Source organism: Scyliorhinus torazame, chromosome 28 (genome assembly GCF_047496885.1).
Source record: "Scyliorhinus torazame isolate Kashiwa2021f chromosome 28, sScyTor2.1, whole genome shotgun sequence".
NCBI lineage: Eukaryota > Metazoa > Chordata > Chondrichthyes > Carcharhiniformes > Scyliorhinidae > Scyliorhinus > Scyliorhinus torazame.
The window spans coordinates 43364439-43376811 of NC_092734.1; positions in this window are offsets into that span (position 1 = coordinate 43364439).

The following is a 12373-nucleotide window of genomic DNA, read 5'->3' on the forward strand; positions in this document are numbered from 1 at the left end:
ACAAACAAAAACAAATACACACTCAGACAAAAACAAACAAAAACACACACACAAAAACAAACACACTCACGCACACACACCAACAAAAAAACACACACAGACACAAAAACAAAAACACACACACAAAAACAAAAAAACACGCACACAAAACAAAAACACACTCACACACACAAAAACACACACACACAAAAACATACACACACACACAAAAAGAAAAAGACGCACATGCACAAAAACAAACACACACACAAAAACAAAAACAAACACACACACACACAAAAACAAACACACACACACACAAAAACAAAAAAACACGCACACAAAAACAAAAACACACTCACACACACAAAAACACAAACAAAAACAAAAACACACTCAGACAAAGACAAACAAACACACACACACAAAAACAAACACACGCACACACACCAACAAAAAAACACACACAGACACAAAAACAAAAACACACACACACATAAACAAAAACACACACACACACAAAAACAAACACACAGACACACACACAAAAACAAAAACACACACACACACACAATAACAAAAAAACACGCACACAAAACAAAAACACACTCACACACACAAAAACACAAACAAAAACAAATACACACTCAGACAAAAACAAACAAAAACACACACACAAAAACAAACACACTCACACACACACACCAACAAAAAAACACACACAGACACAAAAACAAAAACACACACACAAAAACAAAAAAACACGCACACAAAACAAAAACACACTCACACACACAAAAACACACACACACAAAAACATACACACACACACAAAAAGAAAAAGACGCACATGCACAAAAACAAACACACACACAAAAACAAAAACAAACACACACACACACAAAAACAAACACACACACACACAAAAACAAAAAAACACGCACACAAAAACAAAAACACACTCACACACACAAAAACACAAACAAAAACAAAAACACACTCAGACAAAGACAAACACACACACACACACAAAAACAAACACACGCACACACACCAACAAAAAAACACACACAGACACAAAAACAAAAACACACACACACATAAACAAAAACACACACACACACAAAAACAAACACACAGACACACACACAAAAACAAAAACACACACACACACACAATAACAAAAAAACACGCACACAAAACAAAAACACACTCACACACACAAAAACACAAACAAAAACAAATACACACTCAGACAAAAACAAACAAAAACACACACACAAAAACAAACACACTCACACACACACACCAACAAAAAAACACACACAGACACAAAAACAAAAACACACACACACACAAAAACAAAAAAACACGCACACAAAACAAAAACATACTCACACACACAAAAACACACACACACACAAAAACATACACACACACACACAAAAAGAAAAAGACGCACATGCGCAAAAACAAACACACACACAAAAACAAAAACAAACACACACACACACAAAAACAAACACACACACACACAAAAACAAAAAAAAACGCACACAAAAACAAAAACACACTCACACACGCAAAAACACAAACAAAAACAAAAACACACTCAGACAAAGACAAACACACACACACACACAAAAACAAACACACGCACACACACACACCAACAAAAAAACACACACAGACACAAAAACATAAACACACACACACATAAACAAAAACACACACACACACAAAAACAAACACACAGACACGCACACAAAAACAAAAACACACACACACACACACAATAACAAACACACACACATACACAGACACACAAAAACAAACACACACACACAAACACACACACAAAAACAAAAACACAAACACACACACAAAAACAAAAACACACACACATACACAAAAACAAAAACACACACACACATAAAAACAAACACACACACACACAAAAAACAAAAACACACACACACACACAAAAAACACACACACAAAAACAAAACACACACACAAACAAAAACACACAAAAACAAAAACACACACACAAAAAAATAAACACACACGCAAAAACAAAAAAAACACACACGCACAAAAACAAAAACACTCACACACACGAAAACAAAAAAACACACACACACAAAAACAAACACACAGACACACACACAAAAACAAAAACACACACACACACACAAAAACAAACTCACACACATACACACACACACAAAAACAAACACACACACAAAAACAAAAACACACACACACACACAAAAACAAACACACACAAACACACACACAAAAACAAAAACACACACACATACACAGAAACAAAAACACACACACACACAAAAACAAACACACACACAAAAAACACACACACAAAACAAAAACACACTCACACACACAAAAACACACACACACACAAAAACATACACACACACACACACAAAAGCAAAAACACACACACACACATAAACAAAAAAACACATACACACACACACACAAACAAACACACACACAAACACACACACACAAACAAAAACACACACACACACACAAAAACAATAAAATACACACACACAAAAACAAACAGACACACTCACACACACACAAAAACAAAAACACACACACACATAAACAAAGACACACACACACACAGACACACACACAAAAAAACACACACGCACAAAAATACAAAAACACACACATACACACACACACACAAAACAAACACACTCACACACACAAACAAAAACACACACACAAAAAAAAAACACACACACACAAAAACAAACACACACACACACAAACACACACACAAAAATAAACACGCACACACACACGCACACACAAACAAAAAACACACATACACAAAAACAAAAACAGACACACACATACAAACACACACAAAAACGAAAACACACACACACACAAAAACAAACACACGCACAAAACAAAAACACTCACACACACAAAAACAAAAAAACACGCACACAAAACAAAAACACACTCACACACACAAAAACACACACACACACAAAAACAAAAAAAACACACATGCACAAAACAAAAACACTCACACAGAAAAACAAAAAAACACGCACACAAAACAAAAACACACTCACACACACAAAAACACACACACACAAAAACAAACACACACACAAACAAAAAGAAAAAGACGCACACGCACAAAAACAAACACACACACAAAAACAAAAACAAACACACACACACACACACAAAAAACACACACACAAAAACAAAACACACACACACACAAAAGCAAAAACACACACACACACAAACAAAAACACACAAAAACAGAAACACACACACAAAAAAACAAACACACACACACAAACAAAAAAACACACACACAGACACACACACAAAAAGAAAAAAAACACTCACGCACAAAAACAAAAACACTCACACACACAAAAACAAAAAAACACGCACACAAAACAAAAACACACTCACACACACAAAAACACACACACACACAAAAACATACACACACACACAAAGAAAAAGACGCACATGCACAAAAACAAACACTCACACAAAAACAAAAACAAACACACACACACACAAAAACAAACACACACACACACACAAAAACAAAAAAACACGCACACAAAAACAAAAACACACTCACACACACAAAAACACAAACAAAAACAAAAACACACACAGACAAAAACAAACACACACACACACACACAAACACACACACCAACAAAAAAACACACACACACCAACAAAAAAACACACACACACACACAAAAGCAAAAACACACACACACACAAACAAAAACACACAAAAACAGAAACACACACTCAAAAAAACACACACACAGACACACAAACAAAAAAAACCACACACGCACAAAGACAAAAACACTCACATACACAAAAACAAAAAAACACGCACACAAAACAAAAACACACTCACACACACAAAAACACACACACACACAAAAACATACACACACACATACAAAAACAAAGACACAAACACACACAATAACAAAAAAACACGCACACAAAACAAAAACACACTCACACACACAAAAACACAAACAAAAACAAATACACACTCAGACAAAAACAAACAAAAACACACACACAAAAACAAACACACTCACGCACACACACCAACAAAAAAACACACACAGACACAAAAACAAAAACACACACACAAAAACAAAAAAACACGCACACAAAACAAAAACACACTCACACACACAAAAACACACACACACAAAAACATACACACACACACAAAAAGAAAAAGACGCACATGCACAAAAACAAACACACACACAAAAACAAAAACAAACACACACACACACAAAAACAAACACACACACACACAAAAACAAAAAAACACGCACACAAAAACAAAAACACACTCACACACACAAAAACACAAACAAAAACAAAAACACACTCAGACAAAGACAAACACACACACACACACAAAAACAAACACACGCACACACACCAACAAAAAAACACACACAGACACAAAAACAAAAACACACACACACATAAACAAAAACACACACACACACAAAAACAAACACACAGACACACACACAAAAACAAAAACACACACACACACACAATAACAAAAAAACACGCACACAAAACAAAAACACACTCACACACACAAAAACACAAACAAAAACAAATACACACTCAGACAAAAACAAACAAAAACACACACACAAAAACAAACACACTCACACACACACACCAACAAAAAAACACACACAGACACAAAAACAAAAACACACACACACACAAAAACAAAAAAACACGCACACAAAACAAAAACATACTCACACAGACAAAAACACAAACAAAAACAAAAACACACACAGACAAAAACAAACACACACACACACACACAAACAAACACACACACCAACAAAAAAACACACACACACCAACAAAAAAACACACACACACACACAAAAGCAAAAACACACACACACACAAACAAAAACACACAAAAACAGAAACACACACTCAAAAAAACACACACACAGACACACAAACAAAAAAAACCACACACGCACAAAGACAAAAACACTCACATACACAAAAACAAAAAAACACGCACACAAAACAAAAACACACTCACACACACAAAAACACACACACACACAAAAACATACACACACACATACAAAAACAAAGACACAAACACACACAATAACAAAAAAACACGCACACAAAACAAAAACACACTCACACACACAAAAACACAAACAAAAACAAATACACACTCAGACAAAAACAAACAAAAACACACACACAAAAACAAACACACTCACGCACACACACCAACAAAAAAACACACACAGACACAAAAACAAAAACACACACACAAAAACAAAAAAACACGCACACAAAACAAAAACACACTCACACACACAAAAACACACACACACAAAAACATACACACACACACAAAAAGAAAAAGACGCACATGCACAAAAACAAACACACACACAAAAACAAAAACAAACACACACACACACAAAAACAAACACACACACACACAAAAACAAAAAAACACGCACACAAAAACAAAAACACACTCACACACACAAAAACACAAACAAAAACAAAAACACACTCAGACAAAGACAAACACACACACACACACAAAAACAAACACACGCACACACACCAACAAAAAAACACACACAGACACAAAAACAAAAACACACACACACATAAACAAAAACACACACACACACAAAAACAAACACACAGACACACACACAAAAACAAAAACACACACACACACACAATAACAAAAAAACACGCACACAAAACAAAAACACACTCACACACACAAAAACACAAACAAAAACAAATACACACTCAGACAAAAACAAACAAAAACACACACACAAAAACAAACACACTCACACACACACACCAACAAAAAAACACACACAGACACAAAAACAAAAACACACACACAAAAACAAAAAAACACGCACACAAAACAAAAACACACTCACACACACAAAAACACACACACACAAAAACATACACACACACACAAAAAGAAAAAGACGCACATGCACAAAAACAAACACACACACAAAAACAAAAACAAACACACACACACACAAAAACAAACACACACACACACAAAAACAAAAAAACACGCACACAAAAACAAAAACACACTCACACACACAAAAACACAAACAAAAACAAAAACACACTCAGACAAAGACAAACACACACACACACACAAAAACAAACACACGCACACACACCAACAAAAAAACACACACAGACACAAAAACAAAAACACACACACACATAAACAAAAACACACACACACACAAAAACAAACACACAGACACACACACAAAAACAAAAACACACACACACACACAATAACAAAAAAACACGCACACAAAACAAAAACACACTCACACACACAAAAACACAAACAAAAACAAAAACACACTCAGACAAAGACAAACACACACACACACACAAAAACAAACACACGCACACACACCAACAAAAAAACACACACAGACACAAAAACAAAAACACACACACACATAAACAAAAACACACACACACACAAAAACAAACACACAGACACACACACAAAAACAAAAACACACACACACACACAATAACAAAAAAACACGCACACAAAACAAAAACACACTCACACACACAAAAACACAAACAAAAACAAATACACACTCAGACAAAAACAAACAAAAACACACACACAAAAACAAACACACTCACACACACACACCAACAAAAAAACACACACAGACACAAAAACAAAAACACACACACACACAAAAACAAAAAAACACGCACACAAAACAAAAACATACTCACACACACAAAAACACACACACACACAAAAACATACACACACACACACAAAAAGAAAAAGACGCACATGCGCAAAAACAAACACACACACAAAAACAAAAACAAACACACACACACACAAAAACAAACACACACACACACAAAAACAAAAAAAAACGCACACAAAAACAAAAACACACTCACACACGCAAAAACACAAACAAAAACAAAAACACACTCAGACAAAGACAAACACACACACACACACAAAAACAAACACACGCACACACACACACCAACAAAAAAACACACACAGACACAAAAACATAAACACACACACACATAAACAAAAACACACACACACACAAAAACAAACACACAGACACGCACACAAAAACAAAAACACACACACACACACACAATAACAAACACACACACATACACAGACACACAAAAACAAACACACACACACAAACACACACACAAAAACAAAAACACAAACACACACACAAAAACAAAAACACACACACATACACAAAAACAAAAACACACACACACATAAAAACAAACACACACACACACAAAAAACAAAAACACACACACACACACAAAAAACACACACACAAAAACAAAACACACACACAAACAAAAACACACAAAAACAAAAACACACACACAAAAAAATAAACACACACGCAAAAACAAAAAAAACACACACGCACAAAAACAAAAACACTCACACACACGAAAACAAAAAAACACACACACACAAAAACAAACACACAGACACACACACAAAAACAAAAACACACACACACACACAAAAACAAACTCACACACATACACACACACACAAAAACAAACACACACACAAAAACAAAAACACACACACACACACAAAAACAAACACACACAAACACACACACAAAAACAAAAACACACACACATACACAAAAACAAAAACACACACACACACAAAAACAAACACACACACAAAAAACACACACACAAAACAAAAACACACTCACACACACAAAAACACACACACACACAAAAACATACACACACACACACACAAAAGCAAAAACACACACACACACATAAACAAAAAAACACATACACACACACACACAAACAAACACACACACAAACACACACACACAAACAAAAACACACACACACACACAAAAACAATAAAATACACACACACAAAAACAAACAGACACACTCACACACACACAAAAACAAAAACACACACACACATAAACAAAGACACACACACACACAGACACACACACAAAAAAACACACACGCACAAAAATACAAAAACACACACATACACACACACACACAAAACAAACACACTCACACACACAAACAAAAACACACACACAAAAAAAAAACACACACACACAAAAACAAACACACACACACACAAACACACACACAAAAATAAACACGCACACACACACGCACACACAAACAAAAAACACACATACACAAAAACAAAAACAGACACACACATACAAACACACACAAAAACGAAAACACACACACACACAAAAACAAACACACGCACAAAACAAAAACACTCACACACACAAAAACAAAAAAACACGCACACAAAACAAAAACACACTCACACACACAAAAACACACACACACACAAAAACAAAAAAAACACACATGCACAAAACAAAAACACTCACACAGAAAAACAAAAAAACACGCACACAAAACAAAAACACACTCACACACACAAAAACACACACACACAAAAACAAACACACACACAAACAAAAAGAAAAAGACGCACACGCACAAAAACAAACACACACACAAAAACAAAAACAAACACACACACACACACACAAAAAACACACACACAAAAACAAAACACACACACACACAAAAGCAAAAACACACACACACACAAACAAAAACACACAAAAACAGAAACACACACACAAAAAAACAAACACACACACACAAACAAAAAAACACACACACAGACACACACACAAAAAGAAAAAAAACACTCACGCACAAAAACAAAAACACTCACACACACAAAAACAAAAAAACACGCACACAAAACAAAAACACACTCACACACACAAAAACACACACACACACAAAAACATACACACACACACACAAAGAAAAAGACGCACATGCACAAAAACAAACACTCACACAAAAACAAAAACAAACACACACACACACAAAAACAAAAACACACTCACACACACAAAAACACAAACAAAAACAAAAACACACACAGACAAAAACAAACACACACACACACACACAAACAAACACACACACCAACAAAAAAACACACACACACCAACAAAAAAACACACACACACACACAAAAGCAAAAACACACACACACACAAACAAAAACACACAAAAACAGAAACACACACTCAAAAAAACACACACACAGACACACAAACAAAAAAAACCACACACGCACAAAGACAAAAACACTCACATACACAAAAACAAAAAAACACGCACACAAAACAAAAACACACTCACACACACAAAAACACACACACACACAAAAACATACACACACACATACAAAAACAAAGACACAAACACACACAATAACAAAAAAACACGCACACAAAACAAAAACACACTCACACACACAAAAACACAAACAAAAACAAATACACACTCAGACAAAAACAAACAAAAACACACACACAAAAACAAACACACTCACGCACACACACCAACAAAAAAACACACACAGACACAAAAACAAAAACACACACACAAAAACAAAAAAACACGCACACAAAACAAAAACACACTCACACACACAAAAACACACACACACAAAAACATACACACACACACAAAAAGAAAAAGACGCACATGCACAAAAACAAACACACACACAAAAACAAAAACAAACACACACACACACAAAAACAAACACACACACACACAAAAACAAAAAAACACGCACACAAAAACAAAAACACACTCACACACACAAAAACACAAACAAAAACAAAAACACACTCAGACAAAGACAAACACACACACACACACAAAAACAAACACACGCACACACACCAACAAAAAAACACACACAGACACAAAAACAAAAACACACACACACATAAACAAAAACACACACACACACAAAAACAAACACACAGACACACACACAAAAACAAAAACACACACACACACACAATAACAAAAAAACACGCACACAAAACAAAAACACACTCACACACACAAAAACACAAACAAAAACAAATACACACTCAGACAAAAACAAACAAAAACACACACACAAAAACAAACACACTCACACACACACACCAACAAAAAAACACACACAGACACAAAAACAAAAACACACACACAAAAACAAAAAAACACGCACACAAAACAAAAACACACTCACACACACAAAAACACACACACACAAAAACATACACACACACACAAAAAGAAAAAGACGCACATGCACAAAAACAAACACACACACAAAAACAAAAACAAACACACACACACACAAAAACAAACACACACACACACAAAAACAAAAAAACACGCACACAAAAACAAAAACACACTCACACACACAAAAACACAAACAAAAACAAAAACACACTCAGACAAAGACAAACACACACACACACACAAAAACAAACACACGCACACACACCAACAAAAAAACACACACAGACACAAAAACAAAAACACACACACACATAAACAAAAACACACACACACACAAAAACAAACACACAGACACACACACAAAAACAAAAACACACACACACACACAATAACAAAAAAACACGCACACAAAACAAAAACACACTCACACACACAAAAACACAAACAAAAACAAATACACACTCAGACAAAAACAAACAAAAACACACACACAAAAACAAACACACTCACACACACACACCAACAAAAAAACACACACAGACACAAAAACAAAAACACACACACACACAAAAACAAAAAAACACGCACACAAAACAAAAACATACTCACACACACAAAAACACAAACAAAAACAAAAACACACACAGACAAAAACAAACACACACACACACACACAAACAAACACACACACCAACAAAAAAACACACACACACCAACAAAAAAACACACACACACACACAAAAGCAAAAACACACACACACACAAACAAAAACACACAAAAACAGAAACACACACTCAAAAAAACACACACACAGACACACAAACAAAAAAAACCACACACGCACAAAGACAAAAACACTCACATACACAAAAACAAAAAAACACGCACACAAAACAAAAACACACTCACACACACAAAAACACACACACACACAAAAACATACACACACACATACAAAAACAAAGACACAAACACACACAATAACAAAAAAACACGCACACAAAACAAAAACACACTCACACACACAAAAACACAAACAAAAACAAATACACACTCAGACAAAAACAAACAAAAACACACACACAAAAACAAACACACTCACGCACACACACCAACAAAAAAACACACACAGACACAAAAACAAAAACACACACACAAAAACAAAAAAACACGCACACAAAACAAAAACACACTCACACACACAAAAACACACACACACAAAAACATACACACACACACAAAAAGAAAAAGACGCACATGCACAAAAACAAACACACACACAAAAACAAAAACAAACACACACACACACAAAAACAAACACACACACACACAAAAACAAAAAAACACGCACACAAAAACAAAAACACACTCACACACACAAAAACACAAACAAAAACAAAAACACACTCAGACAAAGACAAACACACACACACACACAAAAACAAACACACGCACACACACCAACAAAAAAACACACACAGACACAAAAACAAAAACACACACACACATAAACAAAAACACACACACACACAAAAACAAACACACAGACACACACACAAAAACAAAAACACACACACACACACAATAACAAAAAAACACGCACACAAAACAAAAACACACTCACACACACAAAAACACAAACAAAAACAAATACACACTCAGACAAAAACAAACAAAAACACACACACAAAAACAAACACACTCACACACACACACCAACAAAAAAACACACACAGACACAAAAACAAAAACACACACACAAAAACAAAAAAACACGCACACAAAACAAAAACACACTCACACACACAAAAACACACACACACAAAAACATACACACACACACAAAAAGAAAAAGACGCACATGCACAAAAACAAACACACACACAAAAACAAAAACAAACACACACACACACAAAAACAAACACACACACACACAAAAACAAAAAAACACGCACACAAAAACAAAAACACACTCACACACACAAAAACACAAACAAAAACAAAAACACACTCAGACAAAGACAAACACACACACACACACAAAAACAAACACACGCACACACACCAACA